This window comes from Bactrocera dorsalis, chromosome 4 (genome assembly GCF_023373825.1).
Source record: "Bactrocera dorsalis isolate Fly_Bdor chromosome 4, ASM2337382v1, whole genome shotgun sequence".
Taxonomy (NCBI): domain Eukaryota; kingdom Metazoa; phylum Arthropoda; class Insecta; order Diptera; family Tephritidae; genus Bactrocera; species Bactrocera dorsalis.
In genome coordinates, this window is record NC_064306.1 from 6,150,510 (window position 1) to 6,175,928 (window position 25,419).

The following is a 25,419-nucleotide window of genomic DNA, read 5'->3' on the forward strand; positions in this document are numbered from 1 at the left end:
TAAACGCTAACAAGCGCTACGGTTTCAATTACAGTTGCTTGCTGCTTGCAACACACCTTCGGGTTTTCTACACAATGTTTTGCAACTGCAGGTAGTGTTGCCTTTTTTTCGCTCTTTTTCTTGCATTCTCAGTGATTCTTTGTAAATAATATGTCAAAGCAGTGCACCGTTATGTGTTGAAGAGGACGAAATATAGAGGGAAATAATAAAAAAAATGTTTGGAAAGCTATCTGAGCGGAGTTTTGACAAAGAAAATAAAAAAATTGAAACGTCAAAATTTTTAAGTTAAAAAAAAAATTTTTAAATTACTTTCAAAAAATGTTTTTTTTTTTATTTAATTGTTTAAATTTTTGACAAATTCATTTTTATTTTTAGTTTATTTTTTTTTTAATTATTTATTATTATTGTTATTATTTATTATTTTATAATTGTAAAGAAAAAAGTTAATTTTTTAGCTATCATGGTAATTAATTTTTTGGAACCAATTACATTTATAATAATTTTAATTAAAAAAATATTTTGTGTTTTCGAAAACAATAATATTTCAAAATTTTTGTAATTTATATTTTTAACTTATGACAAAACAGAAATATGTTAACAGGTTTAAAACTTTTTTTCCTACTTGATAAATTATTAAAAAATAAATAATAAAAAAGTAAAAATAAAAAATTTTTTATTAATTCTAACGATTTTAATTTTTAATATTGTTATAATGTTTTTAAAATTATGTAGAAAAAAGTTAATTATTTAACAAAAATATTTTCAAAAAATGTTTTTTTTTAATTGTTAAAACTTTTGAATCACCTTTTCTTTATTAACTTTTATATTATTTTTTTTTTTTAATTTTTTTCATATTATTTTTAATTAAAATATATTTTTTTTAACAAAAACATTTTAAAATCATAAAAAAATATTTTTAATTTTTTTTAATTGATTCAATTTATTTGTTTTTAATTATTATTTCAATTTATCTATTTTTTTAACCAAAAATCTTTAAAAATTAAAATTTTTTTAAACAGCATTAAAATTTTTATTGTGTATTGATAATTTTTGTTTAAATCTGTTACTGATTTTTGATTTTGATTCTAAATCTTGCATATAAAAAAAAATATCCGAATTTTTTTTTTATTTTTTTATAATACTACATACTTAGCACATCACACCACACACCATTTTTCCTCATTTCTGCAATATTCATTAAAATTCCTCTGTTCATAATGGCATTTTTTGCACCTTGACATTTACTGCAAATGTACTGCCTATAGCCATGAAGTCTCGAAGTAAATGAGTAAATACAGTGTTGTACAAAATTATCAACTTTAATCATCAGCTGCCTTTCTCCCGTTACCCACTTTTTGTGGCAAATCGCACGACCTAGTTTCCAACTAAGTTATTTATATTACATTCTATTTGCACTAAACTCCTAAGACTCTCGGATTTTCCCTTCTACAAATTTACTATTTCCTTTCTTTCCGTTTCGCTTTCCCTCTCTGCACTCTTCAATTTCACTCAATTTATTTCTTTGTTTATTTTTCATTTTTAATTTCCACAATTCATAATTGGCACATTGAAAATTGCAATTTTTTACATTTCGTTTCGCTTTCCTGCCTTTCCCAGCGCCGAGTTGGACAGCTTCGTCGTTTACACACAAAGTTGCATTCAGCGTTGCATTCGGCAAGCGAGCACGAACTTATAGCCTGTCAAGAATATATATGTATGTATGTATTATGAGCGTAAGGCACTTTGGCACTTAGAAAACTTGGAAAAAATAAATAAATCTAAACTAACAAGAATCCGTTGGCGTTGGCCTAGAAATGCAAAAATTTCATGCCACTCACAGAAGGAAGCATACACATACACATATCCAAACAAAAAAAGCCACTCAGGGTACGTACGTCAGTCACGTTCGCTGGTTATCGCCCAAGCAAAGGGACTCGTAAAATGTTAATGACAGGAAGGAGTAATTTGTGTGTGTGTCAGTTTCAGGAAATTTGCTTATAAATAAATTTCAAATTTTATTTTACGCTGGAAAGTAGCGAGTGCTGTCAGAAATTTTTGAAAAATCGATATTTATGGTAAACAGAAATTGCTAAAATCCCATATGTACATAACCGGAAAAGATTTCTTCGAACATTTAATGCAAGATGTCACATATCTTCAGCCCAAATTTATCAAAGCTTGTTGAAAATGGAGAAGCTGCCTTAAAGATCTTTTATGTCGCATGATAATACTGAGCTGTCTAATAGTTACTGAGAACACCTAAGGACTTGCCAGCTTGAGATTCATTGAGGTTAAAATAATATTTTAAATATACTACAGAGATCGATCAGATTCAGAGACTTATGATGGCGGAAGTGTGTCCATTTGTAGCCAGACGTGCTTTCTACCATCTATAAAGTCTAACGAGCAATGAAGTCCGAAAATAAGAAAAAAAAAAGCCCACACAAAATATTTAGAGGTCAGATTTGGAGATAATATAATCATAAAGCTCAGGTCATTGAAAAAAAATTTTTTGAAAAATAAAATTTTTTTAAAAAAAAAAAAATTTTTTTGAAAAAAAAATTGAATTAAAAAAAAAATTTTTTTTTTGGCAATTCAAGAAAATTGTTTATAAGAAAAATGTTTTTAGTTAAAAAAACTAAATAAAAAAATGTTCGAAAAAATATGTTTTGAAAAATCAATTTAGATACAAAATATATTTTTGAATATAATTTTTTGATAAAAAGTGTATATATTAAATTAAAAAAAAATTTTGCAGAAAAAAGTTAGATTACTTTTACATAGAAGAATAACTTTGATAGCAAATATTTGTTTTTAGACTTTTTCTTTTGTCAGAAATATTTCAGCTTTAGTCACAGTTTCACTCAAATAGAATAACTAGCCCTTAACAACCTTCATTACCATAATTTTAATTAAATTCCGGGCAATTTTACTTGATTTCGCGTATTTTGTGTGCCCTGTAGAAAATGCAAGTTCAATTTTTCAACCGAAGCTTATGAGTTTATGAGCCTATTAGTCACAACTGTGTGTTCGATTCGCAGAACTTTGGCTAGTAGCGAGTCGAAGGAACTATACTAACTGTACAAACATATCACAGCACTCGCGGATTAGCGCTTACGAATAATAGCGAGTAGAGAAATGGCGAATCGATGACGTCTAGCAGCTCTACTAAGGTATTAAATAGGCTAAAAACGATAGCTAAGAGAAAAGTGGCGAATCGATCACATCCATTTGCGCCACTGAGGTTTAAAACACACATACCATAGCACCACACAAGCAAATATTTCGCGCTGGCTTCTCCTCTGCGCATCGTTTTTACGCCGCCACATATTTGTCATGTTTATAAAGCGATAGTTGGCTGCGTAGGTTCCACCGAAAGGCTGACAAATTAAACCAGTCATAAGCGAGTGGAAAATTGCCGAGCACAGCCGCATCGCATACACGCATATTTACACACATACATGTACATGGCGCTGATTGTATAATTCGTGACATACTAGTACACAAACGCAGCTGCCAAACAATTCACAAACTAATTGAATCAAAACAATTTAGAACGGAATTTAATCCAATCAAAATGAATGAAATTTAAACAAAGCGCTGCCAGTGTGGGCAATCAAAATAAAACAGTCAGCCAAATTCATATATACACCTACACATATACATGTCTATAAATATGAGATGTGGTGCATATGAGTGCACGTGAACCATGTGTGAGCCTAGGCAATAGCCACTGAAGCTATTTAGCATAGTTGAAGTCTAGTTGAACTCCCGGTACAGAGGTCAATTGCACAAAATTCGTATGAGTTGTTTAAATCAATAAGATTCAGAGGATGAATTACGCTTTAAAAAGTTTAATAATTATATAATGTATAATATATTAAAATATATATATTATAAATCTTTTAAGTAATTTTTTCCGTAAAAATGATTTTTTTTATTACAAATTTTTTAATTAAATTTTTTCCGTAAAATATGAATTTTTTTATCCATAAATTTTTTTTTTCCAAAAAAATATTTTTAAACAAATTTGGCAAGAAAAATAGGTATATTTTATAATCATTTTTTCTATCTAGAATACATAAAATTCCTAAATATTTTTTTATCCAAAAATGTCTGTCCAAAAAAATTTCTTCTTTGTAAAAATATATATATTTTTTTTTAGTTTCAAGAAAGAAATCAGTTTTTTTTAACAATGAATAGCAAAACGAAGCCAACAATGTAGAATTTCCTGATTTGTCAAAACAAGAAAACTTTCGGGACAACAATACAATCCTGTAATGTATTCACCAGCTACACATGTTTACATTGACCACAACTTCATTGGCAGTGGCGACTCAATTCAATTGCCAAACCGCAAAACACAAAACTTCAATTGCTTGCAATCGGCAGACGACAAGCGTAAATTTGCTATTACAAATATGCTTCACACACACACAACCGTAAAAATGACAGAGAAAACATCAGCGACGAAGCGCAGACAAGTACTAATGGCAGATATGCTTAACTTTTTAAGTATTTGCTGAGAAGTTTTCGAAAACAAGTGCCTGTTGGTCAAAACATTGTTTTCTAACAACAACCACAACAACAACAATGAGAAGGAAACAGAGAGAGTGTAAAATGTAGGCTAGCATGCCTGATAGCTTCTAATATATGTATGCATATATAAATTTATATATGGTAGTATTTTTTTAAATAAAAATTATGTGGCAACGCTTTTTAAATATTTTCGAGCATTCCTTCCCAATACAAATAAATAATAAAAAAATTGAAACATTTTTTTAATAATAAAAATTGTATGGCAACCTCAATCGAATATTTTTTAGTTATGAAAATTATATGGCAACCTCATTCGAATATTTTTTAGTTATGAAAATTATATGGCAACCTCATTTGAATATTTTCTTAAAAATTTTCCAATTATACTATATGTACATTAGAAAAATACCATATTTAGAGATATATTGGAATTTACAATATAACAAATAGGTGGCAACATCATTTTAAATTTTTAGAGATATTTGATTTATAAAATAAAATATCGCAACCGACTATTGGAATGAATGATTGTGTAGCTACAAATAGCAGTAATATTATAAAATATGGCAACCACGTGTAAATTTTTACAAAACATTTTCGAATACGTGGCATTTTATATGGAATGAATTTTTTGTATTTATAACAAAAATGTTTGGATAATAGCAAACAGTTTCATTTACCGAAAATATGTGGCAACGCCAACTTGAATTTTTAATATATTATTTTAATAAATTATTATTATTAAAAATAACGAAAAAAATTAAAAAAAAAAAATATTATATAAAGTGAACATCTGGCAACTATGTATGTCTACTTTCATTTAAATTTGTTTAAATTAAAAAAATTTTGCATATAGAGAATTTTTTTATAATTTAGCCAAATTTTTTTGGATATAAGAAAACAGTTTAATTTACATCAAATATGTGGCAACGCCAACTTAAATTTTTAATATATTATTTTAATATATTGTTATTAAAAAACTATGACTGTCAAATAACGCAAAAAAAAATTGTAAAAAAAAAATTATATATGAAGTAAACATCTGGCAACTATGTCCAACTTTTTTTTTTTAATTTGTTTAAATTAAAAAATGTTTGCATATAGAGTATTTTTTATATTTTAGTCAAAATTTTTGGGATATAAGAAAACAGTTTAATTTACCGCAAATATGTGGCAACGCCAACATGAATATTTAATATATTATTTTAATAAATTATTATTACAAAACTATGGCTGTCAAACAGCGCTAAAATATTATTTCTACAAATGAAAATAATATTATTATATAATATTAAGTAAACATCTGGCAACTACGTCCACTTTCTATTAAAATTTGTTTAAATTAAAAAATTTTTATATGAAAAATATTTTTAATAGTTATGCCAAAAATATTAAAAACCAATTTAATTTTTCGAAACTATGTGGCAACACCAACTTGAATTTTTAAACTATTTTATTTATTTTTTTTTTTTAATATAGCGGTCAAAAAAATGCAAAAAAAAAAATTAGAAACACCTATATGAGGTTACTATTTTCGAAGTTCTTCCACAAAAATTAAAATAACAGTTTGAAAAATTTCCATTTCGCCTGGAAATACAACAAATGCGTGCAAAAACTTTATATACAGAGTACGAGCATGCAAACTTTGCTCCGTTCGGTGTGGAATGTGTAGCGAAGTGGAATGAAGTGCTGCTTGAAAATGGCATGGGAACGCAGCAAAACAGAGTTTAAAGCAAAGTGAAGAGCAAAAAAGCGCACGCGGATATGCAGTGGCACAACACATACTTACGCGTTAACACAAACACACATATGTATATTTGTAAGTGTACTGAAAACATATGTGTATTTCTGTAGTTCAAAACATTTGGTATGCCGGCTCGAAGTTCATTTAAATGCATTGCTGATAAGAGCCATAAAAATATGGATAAATAACTGTACATTCGTTGCGTTGCAATGCAAGCGACTATGTGTATGTGTGTGTAAAGTTGGAATGTGTGCTGTATAATTGCATTTGTTGTTGCACTACATTTAAGTACATATCTGTATACTGTATGTATGCACTTACAGTTTCCTTCGAAACCGCAATAAAGCAGAATGCTGCGATCACTGGGAAATGTGGGAAAGTTTATGATGTCATCCATTCGGGGAAAGAAACATTAATTCAAGCAGAAATCAATATGACAGCGCCAGTATAGGGAAATAAATGAAATTATATAAATTTAAAGTTAATAATTTCTTTAAAAACCTGAAACCCTTTTTAATTTTTTTTTATTTTTTAAAAGAATAATTTTTTTTTATTTTTTAAAAGAATATTTTTTTTTATTTTTTTAAACAAAAAAAAAATTTCAAAAATTTTTTAATCTTGTTAAATTTATAATTAATGAAAAATTTTAAGAATTTTGGTAAGTTCCAAGTGTTTTTCTAAATTTTTAAATAAATTGTAGGAAACATTTTTTTTTTTAAATAAATTTTTAAGGACTTTTTAATATCCAAAAATTTTAATGTACAAAAAAAGTTATACAAATTCCAACAAAAATGAATTTTTTTATATTGAAAAATTTTTAAACACAAAAAAGTTATTCAACAAAAATTAATTATTTCCAACAGAGATGAATTTTTATAATTTGTTGTATTTTAAAATTATTTAGTATGAAAAAAATTTTATTTTTCAATTGATTTATAATACCTTTTTCATTTGTTTTTAATTTTTTTACTGCTTTAACTTTTTTATATTGTTTTTTTTTAAATTTATTTTAAATATTTTGATTTTTCAATTTTTTTATAATTTGTTTTTAATCATTTGTTTTTAATTTTTTTACTGTTTTAGTTTTTTTATATTATTTTTTTTTTAATTTATTTAAATTTTTTTTTAAGTTATTTTAATTATTTTTTTTTTTAATTTTTTAAAAATTTCTTTTTATAATTTTTTTTAATTTTTTATTTTCTTTAATTTATTTCTTATTATTATTTTTTATGTGTTAATATAATAACATCAAATATGAAAATTTTTTTGTTTTATATAACCAAGAAAATCTATTTTTGTTCTTTTAGAAACAAGGGCAACGCTGTTTTTGTGTGCTTCCGCCCCTTCCTTTCAATTTTCAAATATAATACTCGTAAAGCAACAAGCTATCGATTTTTGTTTAACTAATATAAGGAAACTATGAAATAGCGTTGCCACCTAATAGTTACAGTAAAAAAAAAATATAAGAAAATTTTTTAGCACAAGAAGTGGCTTGTAAAATAGCAAAATAAGTTTTAGTTTTATAAATAAGCAAAATATTTAATTGATTTTTTGTAGGTTGGAAAATGTGGCAACACTGTTTTCAAGCAACTTGCGAGAAAGCAGTAGGAAAAAAAATAAATTTTAATATTTGCAGTTTAGATTTGTTTTGGATAATTTTTTTTTATTAAAATAAGGTGGCATCTCTCAATTTCTTTATTTTTTAAGCTACGTACAACATATAACTTTTTGACTTTTCCATAAACAAATTTCTGTACGCACGATAGAAAATACGCCTTTTGTACTAAATTTTCAAACTAAACGGTAATTCTGAGGGAAATGTGAAAAATATTTTACGAATACAAACATCAACAAACATAAATAAAATATAAGGCCGTTTAATATGTTCGTTAAAATATTACCTAACAGTATTAACAGAAATTACGTTGATAAATATATACATTTTTGTGTTAAAAAACTATGTGGCAGCACTACAACAAAAATTTCCCCGGTATATAAATGTTATACAAGCTGAATTTAATTTTTCTATATTTAAAAAATCCATTTTGCCATCGCACTTCAAAATACTCATTATAATCTAACACACTTCGATAGTCAATAAATATGTATCAACACTCAACGCAAATCTTAGCAATATTAGTACACAACAAAGCGTGCACATTGTTTACGCGCTTGGCGTCCAATCTTGTAGAGGAATCTCGTCAGCTTCTCCTACACGCGCTGCTCGCGCCCAAAAGCGCGTCGGATGTGGCATGGCATAGCGTAATTTTTCCCAAAACCAGGGCTCACCCCATTTCAAGTAGGTATTCATTTTTAAATACGTGCGTAACTCCTGATCCAATAACTCTATGTTCACTAAATCACCATAGATCACTAGAATAATGCGCGAACGACCCTCATTGAGCGCGCTTTGATGCGCCATACGAAATTCCATGCGCGCCCAATGCGATGCAATGAAATTTTCCGACAAAACGATGATTGTGCGCCGCGACTGCTCCACAGAGTCGATAATTTGCTCGGTAATGAACGCGCCAGCCAACCAATCGCGCACATGTATGCACACCTTAAAGGCGGGCGTACCCTGCTCCAGGCCCGGCACCAATTCATGCTCAACAAAATGCTCATCCTGATGAGCGTATGAAATGAACGCATCATACTTGCGCTCGCGATCCAATTCCGCTTCGCTGATGCAGCACAGGCACAGCTGATGCGCATAGAGCCAGACTTGTAGCTGCAGCTTGTATTTATAATAGCAGAGCGCCGATATGATAAGCATTAGGCTGAGCGCCGATAAGCTAATTAAGCCCAACACGTATTTTGCATTTACGCCCAAGTCAGGCAGACAAAAGTCGTTGTAGGATAGTTCGACCAGCGGCGCCAGCTCTGCATCGTCGCAGCGCACGTGCAATACATCAGGCAAGCGCGCACGATTTGACTTGACGAAACTGTGCAGTGCTTGCGCGTCACAGTCGCACGTCCAGGGATTATGCGACAGGAACAATTGTTTCGGCAACTCGCTGCTATTTAGTTTGCGCAGCAGCGGCGCGCTCAAATGTGTGAACTTATTGTACTGTAGATCGAGCATATGCAAATTGCTGGTCGTATCATTGGGCGCAAGCAGCGGTTCGCATATATGTTGCAGCGTATTATTTTGTAAGATAAGTGTAGTTAAGCTGGACATGCCAGCGAGCACGTCGCACGACTCAGAGCTAGACCAATTCAACCGATTGTTGTCAAGTTCCAGAAACTGCAAATGCTTCGCGTCCGCAAAGCTGTCAGCAGCAATAGTTTGTAGCATGTTTTTGCCCAGACTTAGTCATGTGAGCGCGCTTAGTGGCGGCAACATTTCCGCGCTTAACTTAGCAAAGCGATTGCGGCTTAAAATTAAGCTTGTTAGTTTTGTGGCAGGGTGAAACAGTGTGCGCGACAGTGACGCTAATTGATTATCGCCCAAATCTAAGCTTTGTAGTTGCGTTTGCGCCACAAATAGCGATGACGGCAATGTGCGCAGCTCATTTTTGTTCATTTTGAGATGTCTAAGCGCTGGCAGTGATGCAAAGATGCGCGCTGGCAGCTTGGTTATGTTACAACTGAACAACGTAAGATATTCCAATAATCTGAACGACGCGAAATCATCTTCACGTAAACGATCACCAAATTGATGGCGCATCAAAAACAGCGCACGGAGCTGGTGGAGCGGTGACATAGCGGCGCTGGGAAATTCGCGCAATTTGGCAACGAACGTAAAATCATTGAGCGTAGCGGCAAGTGGTAAAAATATGCGCTCGTCCAGTTGTGTGATGTTTAAGTCGATTTTTAGTGTGCGCACATTTGGAAAAGCAGTGAATAGGTCAGCATTTAGGCACTGCGCTGCTTGTGCTCCGTCAGGTTGCGCTGTTAGCTCCAAATCGACAACGCTCTGCAAGCAGCTCTTGTTGTGCCCAAGACTCTCGGACGTTAATTGCGTTGATTTGCCCAGACCATCAATATGTAGTATTTCATTTTGCGTTAACCCCAAACGCGTAAGTAGCGCCGTAAATGGTACGCACTCATGTATGGCCAAGAAATCGGCTTTGCGTATGCTGCCTAGGCGCGGCAAACGCGCTAATAATTCCTCAGTAATGACGGCATAGGAAGCGCCTGCGTGTCTGCAAGCTATGTCCACAGAACGCTTTTCGTAAATAGATATCCATATTTCAGTGCGCTCATCCGCGCTGCGGCAAACAATTTTAGCTGATTCGTATTTCGCGTCATATGTGCAATTGCATGCGTTCTGCGCTGCGATCAAATTGCAGTCAGCTCTGCTAAAACTCTGCTCCTCTAGGTGCGTCTGACTACGACAATAATACTGGTGCAATACTAAAACGACGAGCGCGACTATGCCAACGCGTGTTAAGTGTGAAATGATCATGGCGCGCTAACAAATATCCAAAGCGGGCGGTTGCAAACGTAAGACTGACTGAATATAAAATGTACACTTGACGTATACATATTACAATATTTGCACATTTAATTGCTGTTTATTAATATAATAAATGCGCTCAATTGATTTATGCGCGCTTGAACGTGCGTTTGTAGGTGTGCGCACTTGTTTTTGCAGCGCATGCAAATTTAATTAATACAGTTCTTTGTAATTGCTAGTTGTCAGCGCTATCATGTAACGCGCGATCGCTGATTTGTATCAGAGGCGCTGCTAATTTTAGTTTAGCGCCAAGCAATTAACATTGCGCTTTCGGCGTTCACTCCGGCGCGACGCGTCACTAAGCTTATCTTTAAAATTGCATCAATATATTCCTACGCTTACGTGGCTTAGCAAAGCGGAATGTTTTCCTAAGCGATGTCTCACCTAATTTCAGTGCGAATTCTATTTTGAATGCTCCATAAGCAACTAAAATGTAGCGCGTTGGTATTATCCGCAGTTTTACCGCCCTTTGTTAAGTAAATGCAGGGATATTTAATACCTGTTGCTCTTCGCGACATGTCCCTGTTATTGAATATCAATAGAAATCGCGGGCAGCGCATGAACTTCTTTGGAAAAAAATTAATCTAGAAAAGTGCTAAGCTCATAGTTCAATAGCCTCGCTAGACGCATATGATATTTACGATCTCAGGATACTGGGCTTTTGCCACACATTTTTTCAACAACAGCAGCTTGTATGATATTTCTTCAGTTAAACTTCCTTCTAGCCGAATCGACTCTCACAAATGCCACCTTTTAAATGACTTCTAAAGTCTCTACAACCAGTTTTCGTATAACGAAAATTGGCAACAGTGTATCTGCGACTTAATGCATGCTGGTAATTACAGTGGATGTTTTTATAGTTTGAAAGTGCGATGAGCCAAACGTACGTTTACTCGCCGAATTATAGAGATAAAGCTGTCTGTGCGGCAACCCTATGAACTATTTGTTGTTTGTTTTACTATGAGTGCGTGTAGGCGCATCAAATACGAGGTCAATGGCTCAAGTGATTTTTTGTTTCTTAACAAATGAGCTCTCACTATCAACCCTCCTTGCACACTTTTTGCGATTATTTAGAGGCTGTCGCATGGCAACTTGTGAAAATGTGTGCGCTTCAGTAAAGCAAGTTCTTTAAGGATTCACTAAGTTGTGTGGCAGTTCAAGGTGAAAGAAATGCAAAAATATCCAATTGTATTAAAAATGTAATTTTATATAGAAAATGGAATCGTACAAGGAGTTAAAAAAATATATTTAGAATTGAAAAGTAATAATTTTTAAAATAAATAATTTTTTCAGTAAGAAATCTAAAAATATATAATAAGTAAGCATTTTGATTTTGTGAAAGATAAAAAATGTAAAAAATATATTAAGGATTGGAAAATAATAGTTTTTAAAACAAATTTTTTTTTATTAATTTTTAAATTCAATTTTATTTCAAAAAACATTTACTAGATTAAATTGAACTTAACCACCTTATCTACCGCTTCGCTTCGTTGGACTCAAATAACGGCAGTGATTGAAACATTAAATATTTTAGTTGTTTTTGCATTGAACTACAAATATTTTTTGTTAATTTTTTGTGACACTTACATGCGATATTTTGTCATTATACGCACATACATATACACAAACACTCATAAATCACAGCGTTGTCTATACAATTCGGCTGGCGAAAAGAAAAGTATCGAAAGGTAACAAAGCACAAAACAAAAACATAACAAACAAAACAAGCAAACCAAACCCATTTCACGCACAATAAAAACGTCCAGGGAGCTATAATGACCACATTTTCCCTGCAACTCCCTGAAGCCATCAATACTCTCTCCATCCCATAAAGCAGTGGCTTACAATGCGCGCATAGTTTTTTCACTGGAACACAATGTGGCATTGTTAGTTGTCTGAAAAATGCAGAGAAGTAATATGCAAAAAAGAACGGTAAAAAAATCATTAAAAAATAATAAATCAAGCGTTGGGAGCTGATAATTTTTTAGAGTGGAGCAAGAGAAGAGCCGGAAAGTTTTGTGTGCAAAAAACTGGACAGTTTTAAGCTGTAATATCTTTTTGTTGTTGTTGATGGAAAATTTGAAATTTTGTAAACAAAAAATTTTTTTAATTTAAAACATGAAAATTTTACATACTTTTTTTATTTGAAAAAAAAATTGAAAGTTATCAATATATTTTTATATATACTATATTGTTGAAATAAAAATAAAAAAATATAAAAAATATAAAAAAATAAAAAAAAAATTATAAAAAAATTTAAATTTTAAATTTTCAAAATTAATCATTTTAAAAATATAAATAAAAATAATAATAATGAACAATTATAAACAAAAATAAAAATATAAGAAAATAAGATAACGAAATATTATAAAAGTTTTTAAGTTTTTAAAAATTTTAAATTTTCAAAATTAATTACTTTAAAACTTATTTTTTTTTACTTTCTAATATTTTTAATTTTATTTTTCTTTGATATTGAATATTTTTTTCATTTTTGTTTTATTTTTTTATATTTAATTTTTTTTCATTTTTATTTTATTTTTTTATATTTATTTTTTTATTTTTATTCTTATTAATTATATTATTATAAAAAAAAATATTTTTTTTTATTTCACAAAATTTTTTCCTGATTTTTTAAATTTTTAAATAATTACAACTAAAAAATTATTGAATTCAAATTTTAGAGTAATTTTATTTAATTAAATAATTTTATGAAGTTTTTTTTTAATGTATTCAGAAATAGTATTTTTTTTTTCAAATAAAACAATAAAAAAAAATACATGAATTAAAAATTTTTCCGCATAAAAATATAATTTTTTATTTTCACAAAATTGTTTTTCATATTTTTTTTAATAAATTACAATTTAAAAAAACAATATATAATATAAATAAAAATTGTAAAATAATTTTTTTAATTTAATAAATTTTATGAAAAAAAATTTTATTTATATTCAGAAAAATTAACCTTTTTTAATTGTTTACGAATAAAAAATTTTTTTTTATTTTTTCTAATTAGACAAATTTATATTTTTTCTTCACTAAATTCTTCATAATTTTGAAATTATATTTCCTTCTGCAATTCAATACATTAGTCAAGTCGCTCCGTACAATAACAACAATTCACCACACTTAACAATGCATTTAATAATAAAAAACGCATTTATCTCTTATATGAAGTGGCAGTCTATCGAAGCACTCAAATCTTTATTTTAAACCAAGCACACACCCACATACAGACACACAAAGCAAACAAAACTACAAGTCATTGCAGAAATCCATAAATTTCAAGAGGAAGTGCTTTATAGGTTAGGTTATGCGAGTGTGGTGAGCAAAGCGAGTAGTGCGCCACTCAAGTATGAAGAGGAGGCTCTTAAGAAAATTGCAATTTTCCACACAAAAGTGTTAATGTAAAGCGAGCCAAGAAGTATAAAGACGGCGCAGTGCATATACAATCATACAAAGGGTTATTCGGTGGAAGAATGGTGGAAATTTTTAGTAGAAGTACAGAATTTAAGAAAGTTTTAAAAAATTAAAGAAGAAAAATTAAAGAAGAAAGCGCCAACTAGCGAAAATACCGCAAGACTTTATGCAGGCGAAAAATTAAAATAAATCAATTTAAAGTAAAAAGTAATAATTTTTTAGTGGCAACACTGCTATAAAAAAAATTTAAAATTTTTGGCGTTGAATGAGATTTTGGTAACAATATACATTATATCAAGGCTAAAAATTAAAATAAATCAATTTAAAGTAAAAAGTAATAATTTTTTAGTGGCAACCAAGGCATTTTTTAAATAATAAATTAAAAAAAAATTATTAAAAAAAATTTACAAAAATTATACATTTATGCCAAATAAATCAAAAAAAATGCAAATCTAATAATATATGCATATGTATGCGCATTTGGTTTTACAAAATAGCATAACTATAAATTTCCGCTCTTTAAACACATAACTTCGGTGGCCGCTCATAGTCGGCGCCCTCCACAAAACCTCTGCAACCGCATGCTGAAACAAAGTGCATGTGTATTTTCGCTTTTATGCAAATACAATTTCAAAGCACCACTTCCTGTCATTTGCCCAACTAACTGCGCTTTGCTGCCTGCACACACTGCTGCCTGCGCACGTCACATATCCTTTGGCGCAAAGGCAATATTAACAACACGCTGCATGCGCTGCACTTGGCCACGCCACACACTCCTGGCCGGCGCTGCCCACTCAACTCAATCAAGTCGACCAAAAATGTAAATGAAATAAATTTCCACAACCAAATTCGCACTGTAAAGCTAAAAGCGGCTTTGTAGCGTAGTTCGAGTGTATTTGATTGCTTTGTTTGTACGTACTTGTATGGGTGTATGTGTGTGTTTGTATGAAAGAAAGGACGACGACCACTTGTATGCTCATTTAAAATTGTTAATTGAATTTTAAATGTGTGTAAGTGTGCGCGTGTGTGTGTGTGTCTACCTCTACATGTGCATATTTCTCTACATGAATGTATGTAGGTATGTATAATTCTTATTTACATACAGTGACCAATGAAAATTCTAGTGCAATTAAGCCTTACTCGAACTTCTCGAACACAAAATTTCGAAAACCAAACAACAACAAGCATACAAACAGCACTCGAAAAGTATTGCTACAATTGTCATATATGGTGGCGAGCTATACATATACATATATACATATGAGCAACCCTGCACAGTATTCTACCAAGCTATTCTATTGAATAATGGCAGATAATCTGAAAAGGTGCTAAAAAGGATCGAAGCAGTGCACTGACCTTCGGGAACAGCCCATGTTAGCCTCTTTACAGAAACCAAGTTCAAAAATCGCAAAAATTGAGGCATATTTTGAAGCAAAGGTCAAATCATGCTACAAAAATGGAATCGAAAGTTGGAGAGAAGCTATAATCCCTGTATCACACATGAAGGGAACTATGTTGAAAAAAAAAAACAATTTTGCCGAAAAAAATTTGTCTAATTATGGTAGGGCGGGCGCTTTTAAATTGACCGATTATGACCAAAATAATAGTGATTCTCAGCAATTCTCCCACTAACAGCTGATCTACAGCAGCCAATCCTAGCATGCTGAAAATAATATTAATATATATTCAGAAAAACTAGTAACAGCACTAGTATTCCGTTGTTTGATTTCAAAACCACAATTGGACAACTTTGTCCCAGACTCTTCAAGTCTTTTTGCTCTCAGCGCTTATTCAGCTTAAGTAAGTGATTGCTGAATAAAGCGCTGAATATCAAGCGATGTACAATGTGATGAGAAGTTTCACTTTAACTTGCCTTCAGTATGTCAAGTTCTTTGAATTCGAAGATGATACAACACTGCCGCCTAAAGTTAGTCCTCCACTGAAAGAATCTCGCCAACATTTATTGCAACCCAACAGATAAGCCTGATTGTCTATGCATAATGCCAGTAATCCATCATAATTTTTTAAATTTGGAGACCTTATATTACCCTTCCCATTAAAAACAGGTTGAGAACAAAGTATAAGACAAAGCTGTGTTCGACTGCCTATCGTGCGAGTTCTTCAATATACTCCTGGATAGAGAAAGTACAATCCTACCAGAGTGTATAACTGATGGCGTCGTACGCGGATGACATCGATGCCATTGGCAATATCTAACGAGCCGTTAGTTCAGCTTTCTTTTTTTTTCAGGTTGGAACCAAATGCGTCTGCTAGTGAACGAGATAAAGCTGAAATACCTGCTGACAAAAAGTCGTCGCACTCGCGACTTGGCTCCCAAGTAACTTTTCAGAGTCATAACTTCGAAGTTGTAGATAATTTCGTCTATCTTACCATCTTGGAACCAGCATTAACAACAAGAACAACAACGTAAGGCTCGAAATCAACGCTGAATAACTCTTGACAACAGCTGCTAGTTTGGACTAAGTAGGCAATTGAGAAGTATAGTCCTCTCTCGACGAACCAAAGCCAAACTGTATAAGTTACTCAATATGGGAATATCCTGTCCTGCTATACGGTGCAGAGGCATGGACGATGACAACATCTGATGAGTCGGCGGTACGAGTTTTCGAGAGAAAGGTTATCCGGAGGATCCTTTGCGCAACGGCAAAGGCGAATACAGCAGTCGATTACAGTACGAGTTATACGACGACATAGACATAGTTCAGCAAATTAAGAGACAGCGACTATGCTGACTAGATCATGCCGTCAGAATGGATAAAAACACTCCAGCTCTGAAACTATTCAACGCAGTACACCTCAGAGGAAGCAGAGGAAGAGAGAGATCTCTGCTACGTTGGAGTATGTATACTTAATTTCTCGCTTGTAATACAGAATAAACTCTGAATATCAAACAACATTAAGACACAGATTGAGTTGAGTTTCATAAATCTTTAGCAGAACACTGCAGGTCAGAAGGGACTTTCATTTACTTTCAACTAATGAAGTCAAATATTTTATTAAATTCACTGACGCCAGTTGGTCCTTACACATATTTTCTGCTTCCCTGCCATCTTATGTTGTTTGTATGTGTATAGAGTAGCCACTCATGCACTGAGTTATCCATAGCGCTAGTAAATTATCACTTCACATAGCAAAGTGCCACAGCAACGCAACACTGCTGTCGCTAACGCCGAAATACTCGCAAGGAATAACCACTCAAAATTCAAGTGGCAGCAACTTGCATCAGCCAAACAGACAGACAGACAGAAATATGTGAAAACATTTTATATAACTGTAAATATGTGTAAGCATATTGCTGCTTGTCTCCAAAATACGACGCTGCTTACACCCCGACAGCCATAAATCGCCTCGTGTGCGCCCATTTATAATTTTTCTTATTTTAAAATATAAATATTACCATTTTGCATAACTTATTTGTAGTTTTCATTTTCCACAATTTTTCGCATTGCAAAACGCCAGCAGAGCAAGGATTACGAAGGCACAGCCATTGGAATGAGCAATCAATTTTTTGTTGTGTTTGCTCGTTTTCCTTGTTTTGTGTGCCTTTAACGCTGCTGCTTGCCGCTCTCGGTGGCTCATCGACTTGTGTTTGGACAGAACTCCGCAGCAGCTCAGTACATTTCCGGTTAGCATACAAATCACTTTTCGCCACAGCAATAACAACAACCGCACATGTATACATATCTATATATATGCATGGCAGCAGCCAACAATTGGCGGCATAACCCGGCTCTCGACCCCGCCTGCACCTTTTGTTGCCATAAATTTGGCTAGCAAAACTCTGGCAACCTTTACTCCAATCTGCCGTCGTTATTGGTGTGCGCACATGTGTGCGTCGGGGCCATTCGTAGTTAAGGCAAATGGACATTTCGTAGTATTTTTAGCAATTTACATTTCGCCTTTTTATTTTTCATATTTTATTTTTGTCGTAGAAAAGTTTATTTCTATTTTATTTTTTTGTCGTCCGATTTTTTATTTTTTGTCGTCCGATTTTTTATTTTTATTTTATTTTATTTTTATAGAGATTTTTATGTTTACCGCTCCGCTCCTGGCGCAGCAACGTCGGTTGTTATTGACTTCTCACTTGTCTGTTGTTCGTGGCGCGCCGGCAACGCTCCTCGTTGTGTCCACTCGCGCAAATGTGGCGAATATGTAGGAAATACTACAAGCACAGCCGTTGTGTGTAAAAATTATGATATTATTTATATAAAAGAGACAAAATGCTTACAAGCGTGTCGAACAAGGAATGCCGGTGGGTGGGTTAAAAAGCGGGAGAAATGTATGTGCAGCCATTACTTTCGTTGGAAACAATCGCAAATCGAATATCAGCGAGTTGTAATCATTGTGAGCGCCGATGAACGTCAGAGGAGTGGGTGGAAAATATCACTGTTGTTGGTTGAATGTTTGAGTTGTTAATGTCAGTGGTTTTATGCGGAACCTTAAGCAATGTAAAAAGCAGATAGAACTCTTCAGCGTAAATCGATATTTCGATATTTTGTCGATAAAAATTGATAATTTCAAATATATGTACAAGAAACTTCGTGAATGAAGAATTAGTTCGATACTCAGTTCGATCATAAAATATAAACTCCCAAAATATTCATTAATAGGTAATCAATTCGATATTTTTCGATAAAAGCCGATAGTTATTAACATAAACTCCCAAAATATTTTTGAATGAAGAATAAATTCGATATTTTTCGATAAAAGTCGTTAGTTCTCAACATAAACTCCCAAAATATTTTTGGATGAAGAATAAATTCGATATATTTTCGATAAAAAAACGATAATTCTTAAAGTATTCATGAATGGAGTATTAATCCGATATATTTTCGATAAAAGTCGATAGTTCTTAATATAAACTTCCAAAATATGCATGAATAGAGAATTAATTCGATATTTTTTGGGCAAAAGTCGATAGTTTTCATCGGAAAACTTACACCTATAGGTTCAAATTACAGGAGTTCTGTTCTTATGGCTTCACAATGGACCTCATGTAGCAGCCGTCAAACTTAAAATAAACTAACCTAACCCAGCAAAAGTTTTTAATGAAGAATATATTCGATATTTTGTCGATAAAAGTCGAAAGCCCTAAACACCAGCTCCAAAAACTTTGTCAATGAGAATCAATTCAACATTTCGTCGATAAAAACCAATAGCTTTAAGCATAAACTCTTAAAATATTAATGAGTGAAAAATATATTAGATATTTTTTCGACCAAAGTCGATAACTCTCCCCGAAAAACTTACATTTGAAGGTTCGAATTACAAGAGTTCCATTTTTATAGCTTGACAAAGGACTGTTTGTTGTAGCACCCAAACTTAACCTAAACTAACCTAACCTAACACTGAAAAATTTTAATGAAGATTGAAATGAATGAAGAATAAGTTCGATAAAAGTCGAAAGTCCTAAACATAGACTCCCAAAAACTGCGTTAATTAGGAATTAAGTCAACATTTTGTCAAAAAAATTCTTGAGTTTTAGATAGAAACTCCCAAAATATTCATGAATGAAGAATAAATTCGATATTTTATCGATAAAAGACGAAAGCTCTAAACGCAAACTTCCAAAAACTTCGTCAATGAAGAATTAATTCAACAACTTGTTGAAAAAAAAAACACCATCCACCACCGATAGGTTATCAAAAATTCAAAATACTTTCCGATTCGCTCCAAGTTAGGCATTTGACGAGTCCTAGGGACTCTTGTGACGACCGAGATTCATCTTATGAATGAGATAAAAACATTTGAACTTTCTTGTCTTGTAGCTATAAGATAATTCTTCATCATTTCGTTAGTTATACCAGCAATTACAAGCCTTTAAGAAGGGTGTAGCTTGCTGTGAGTTCAAAAGATTCTAATTGATCTTAGCACAAAATTTACAAATCCGAGATTGGCAACCACTACCGATAAGTAATCATAAGTTAAAAAGATGTTCCGGATTGAAATAAATTTAGACTTTGATGAGTTGACTGGTTCTCGAGTTAGATCGGACGATCCAGATTCACTTTATCCACATAAAAATACTTGAGCTTCCCTTTATTGTAGTTATAAGGTGATTGTTTCGCAGCTTCTCGTCAGTTATATCAGCCACTACAATCATTTTTAAACGAAATATGTCTCTCAAAGTTCAGCCGAACCCATCGCGATGACGACTTCAAATTCGACGCCAAATCCCTTCAATTTTCCTTATCGAAGAAGTAAGTACAATTTCTTCAGTATTCTAGCCTCTAAAGCTCTCATCAAACAAACAGCTAAGCAACACACTTGCATTCACCTATAAATTGATCGCTACTACTAATCGCTCTACCATCTCGTCCTCATATACATATATACAAGTACGTGAGCAGCTACTCCGGCTTCCCTTTCATCCCATGTTCTTCACACCGCCGCAGATAAAATCCAGCATGCTGCTTGGCATGGCAAATGGCTTAATATATCGTTTCGCATGATATGTGTCGCAAGTGTGTGGCGGAGTCTTCAGCTGATGCAAATTCCGCGTACACACACGCGGGTACAACAACCCACACAACTAAACACTCCTTGCAGACTTCATTTGAGTGGAAAGAAAAGCAACAAAAAGGATTAGTCGAGGCACTCTCGTGTATGCGAAACAGCTTAATAGCACACCAAAGACGACCGCAGCAGCAGTAATAGTCAAGCTACGCGTCTACTAGTAAGCGAAGCGGGTTTCTATTCGCGCGAGGGTGACTCGATAAGTACAGTTATTTCTACTATCGCCAAAGAAGTTGGTATTGGAATTTAGCAACTAAGACTCGGTGACTTGGTCAAGGAAACACGCAAAAATTTGGATCCAGTTCTCATAACTCTGAGCCAAAATTTAGGATGCTTTTTCCGACGATTAACCGAAAAAACTGAGGATGTGGGCTCGAAGAGCAGTTTGACCTTCTTACTTCATGCTACTAGAGTCCGGAACTCGGTCTTCTTGGTAGTTTTTGGTGTACAGTATCCTAAAAGTCCCATATTTTGTTTAAATCTTCTGGAACGGTCCGTAAACTTATTCATATTTTTACGTTCTACGTTCTCTTTTCTCTTTCCATTAAGCTGGAAAGTTGAGGTTTCGGTATTAGAGGCGAACGATCTAAATTATTAAGCTTCTTAAATATTAACAGTAGTCTCTCATCTGACAATTCAAAGTACTGTTTTATCCCGCCGACCACGTGTGCGTGCGACTCTCGGTTTTCAATCAAGCATTACCATGCAAAGCACGTTACTCCACGCTTGACGCGATAGCTGCTGGGCGTTGCTACTGCGCGCTGATTGCGGCACAGCTCCCACTTTACTAAGGCCACACTACACTTAGTATGTGCTCGACTACTGCACGCGCATCAGTCAACCAGTCAGCCAGCCAAACAGCTAGCTTGCTCGACAGCCTGCACTGGGGGCATACGAGTTCGTTATCTCGCATGCAACACTTCATTGCTGCTGCCGCTGCTGTGGAGCTCCATGTCTCAAATGCCGGCTTTTGCATTGGCATTGTTATTGCAACCACGCGCACAAACTCGAGCTGTTATCGTTGACGCTGCCATCAGCGCCGCACCGGGTACACAACACATTGCCGCACAACTGTGCCACACAGGCGTCGTCGTCAATTGCTGCCGTCACCACCAGGGCGCATTGGATTTCTTTGTTACTCCTTCGGTTAGCGCTAGGCTTTATGCTTTTTGTTGCTGCTGTTGTTGTTGCGCTATTTTGTGCAGTCATGCATCCGCTATTTATGCAGTGCAAGCGCGCCGCGTTGGCAACTCCACCAACAGCAGCCGCCGCTGCGGTCGCAGCAGTAATCAACGCCAATCTTTTCGCTTGCTTTGATTTTTACTCTCGCCACAAGCGCCGCGTTGCAGCAACATGAATTTGCATTTTTTTCTTGCAATTTTGTTGGTTTTTCTACTGCTGTTTATGCTATTGTTTTCCTCTTTCTTAGTGCCTTGGTGTTGGCGTGCCAGTCGGTGTCAGCTGCTGCTTGCCACTAAGCTGGTTGCCTTGCGCAAAATAGCACGGAGTCCGCAGTCCACCAGCGCCCACTGTCCTCACATATTTATTTTTATTATTAGTGTTGTCGCTTGTGTCGCTCATTTACATCGTTTGTCGCTTAATCACCGCTAAGTTGTTATGATCAGCATTTGCACGCGGTCAACAAAGCATTTAGCGGCAGACGAATGCAGTACGCGCCGAGTGCGTATGGTTTGCGGCTTAAGTGCATGCTTGGCTCGAACAAAAGTTTAGCTATTTTTTATGGCGGCTCCTCTTCAACGCGTCGCACCAATTTCGCAGACGCGCAATGAGTCACTCGGCACTTGGGTAATCGTACGAACAAAGCACGCCTCTGGTCACAAAGCACGCGTCTGGTCATTCACTTGTCAAGTTGAAAAAGCGGCTATTAACACTATCAAGTTCAAGTGTACACTTGCATGCTTTGTACGCTATTTCGTACGTTCAGCAGCAGTCTGTAATTCTCAAGTGGTTTATAAAATATTTTAAAGACATCCAAAGTGTGCTATAATGCAAGTCTGTGCTTGCATTTAAGTGGATTAATACAGTTGATTGGACTGTTAATCAATCCTTAAGCAAAATCTTCTTAAAGCATCAGTTGGAACCGCTAATTTAGACACTCTTCGTAGTATCTTTTCAAAAAAAAAGTATCGTCGTGCTTTTATGACTCTGAGCTCACTTCAGTGGACGCCTAATGGTTGTTATCGGTTTCTAAGGAACGACACTTTTAGATTCTTGTGACTGTCAACTGGTGTCCTTCGTGTTTCTTAAGACCGCTTCTTTGAGATTCTTGTGACTGTCGTGGACTGCACGTATCTTTTTCAATTATTTGTCTCTCTGTTTTCAATAAGGTCCGTTTTAAGTCGGCATTTTCTTTATTTTACGACCTTAGTGTCCTTCCTTTGAATTGGAGTACAAAATATTTAATTTAGAATATCTTCAAAGAAGTAACTAACACCTGGGATTTTGTAGCTTTCGGGCTGCTCGTGCTCCATGGTTCTGCCTTTTTCATTCATTCATTCTTATTTTTTAGCTGGCTAGTTATTTAAGTTGTTATGGTGGACAATAGTCAACTATTCCGAGTACCTGATATCTATAGCCTCTCTTACTCCTCTTTTACTCTCTTCTTTTGTGACTGTCTATAGCCTCTCTTACTCTTTTACTCGCTTCATTGGCCTGAAGATAATTTTATGATTGGCGAAGTTCTGGTGCTCCACGCTGCCTTCTTCATTCTTAGTTCTTAGCTGGCTAGATATTTAAGTTATTACGGTCGACAATAATCAACTATTCCGAGTACCTGATATATAAGGCCTATCTTACTCTTCTTTTACTCTCTTCATTAGCCTGACTTTAACAATTTTCTCGATTTTTGCACAATCGCCAACACTCAATTGTTCCTCAAATGTTCCATTACAAAGCCTGTTAGTAAAATTATAATATTTTCTCTATACCCAATTCAATTTTGACTCTTTCTACGTATCTTTTTCACACTTTCTTCCATTCATTCACTTAGCAAACATTGCACAAATGCAACACTGCTCAACTCTATTTTCATTATATCTATCTTAGCTCATTTTTTATACTTTTTCTAATTTTTCACTTCCTTTACACTTTCCTTTCCTGTCTTTCTACTTTCTTTCTACTATTATTTGCACGACGTGTCGTAATATTTCCATGCTCAAACTCACATATAAATAATTGAGATCCATAAAAGTATCTGTCACATCCTTATGCCGTCAATTTTCTACCAACAGCTCAGGCCATCGTAAGGAGTTCCGCGTCACACTTTATTATTGCAATTTTCTTTTGCATTTTATGCACATTTATCACATAAATTTCGCTCATACGTCATAGCGAACGTATAACCCATATATTTTATGCATGCTTAAATCGCCGAGGGGGCGGCGTTTGCGGCGAGGCGGCTGTGATTTGCCTAGTGCCGGTGCAGTGGTGAGTATTGAATATTGGCGCATATGCTTCATTGCTTCGATTTGAGCGCTAAACGATTGATTGGCATATGCGGGTTAAGGTTGTGCGAATTGATGGCAATTGCAAAAGTGAGTTTATAGCTTCAATTGAAATAAAATGCCTGTGTGGGATAGCAAATGGTCATGGTAGCCATCTTGGGTTCTTTTATATTTATGTAATGTACAATGATTTTGTGTATAAATTTTATGCGCGCTTCTCCTCGCCGTTTGTTGTTCCAATACGCCGCTGAGACGAGGCAAGTAATTTTTAACAGAAACTGCAAAAATTCAGCATAATTTATTAAGCATCGTTAGCGACACTTTAAAGTGATTTTGTATTGCGCGTTTAATTGTTTAAATGGGAATATAAGCGTTTTCACACAGGGTGTTTCGAAAATCATATAATGTTTTTGAACAAAATATATAATTTTACGCCAAAGAATTTTTATTACTATACTAAATATGCGTTCTAGGGTGGAATAAATATTAGTTAAAACCCATAATCATTTTTTAACTATTTTTGAAGAATACAGGGTGACACATGTGATAAGTTTTTTTTATTTACGACAAAACAACTAAAAATGCGCTCTAGAGTGGAATAAATATTAGCTAAAAATCAAATTAATTTTTTAACTATTTTCGAAGAATACAGGGTGACATATGTAGGTGCTCAGTTTTTTTATTTACGACAAAACAACTAAAAATTCGCTCTAGAGTGGAATAAATATTTGTTAAAAATCATAATAATTTTTTAACTATTTTTAAACAATACAGGGTGACATAGGTGCTCAGTTTTTTTTTAAATTAAGACAGAGCAGAACTATATTTTGTAAATAACAGTTATTAAGCTGTTATTATTTTTACAAGTTTTTAAATGTAAATAAATACAGGGTGTCACATTTGAAGGATGCTGTAAAAAATATTAGCATTTTTTGTTTCAAATTAGTGAACAAAGGCATGTAATCCAAAAAATTCTTAAGGAAAATTAAAAAAAAAAATACGACTACTAAAAATTATACCTACTAATAACTTTTGAAAATAGAATAGTGTGGCAACTTCTTAACTATTAATCCTTGCAAAATTTCTCTATTAACAATTCTTAACCAAAAATACAAGAAAGATAAATCCAAAAATCATGTATAGCCGATAATGAGGAGTGAAAATTTAACTATATGGCAACTTCCTATACATTATGTCTTGTAAAATTTTTTTAGTAAAACTTTTTCAAACTTAAATAAATCTCAAAATAATTTAGG

The 25,419-nt window shown here is 33.5% G+C and overlaps 1 protein-coding gene, 1 long non-coding RNA gene and 1 pseudogene across 2 annotated transcripts in view; 1 reads left to right on the forward strand and 2 right to left on the reverse strand.

Annotated features, from left to right (window-relative positions):
• The window catches only part of LOC109579954 (uncharacterized), a 182,400-nt gene that overhangs the window by 106,132 nt on the left and 50,849 nt on the right, over positions 1-25,419 (reverse strand). The gene's annotated exons all lie outside the window — the stretch shown is intronic.
• Positions 1-25,419, forward strand: part of LOC105232123 (uncharacterized) — a 151,654-nt gene that overhangs the window by 48,725 nt on the left and 77,510 nt on the right. The window lies entirely within an intron of this gene.
• On the reverse strand, positions 7,813-11,813 carry LOC115066559 (protein toll-like; annotated as a pseudogene).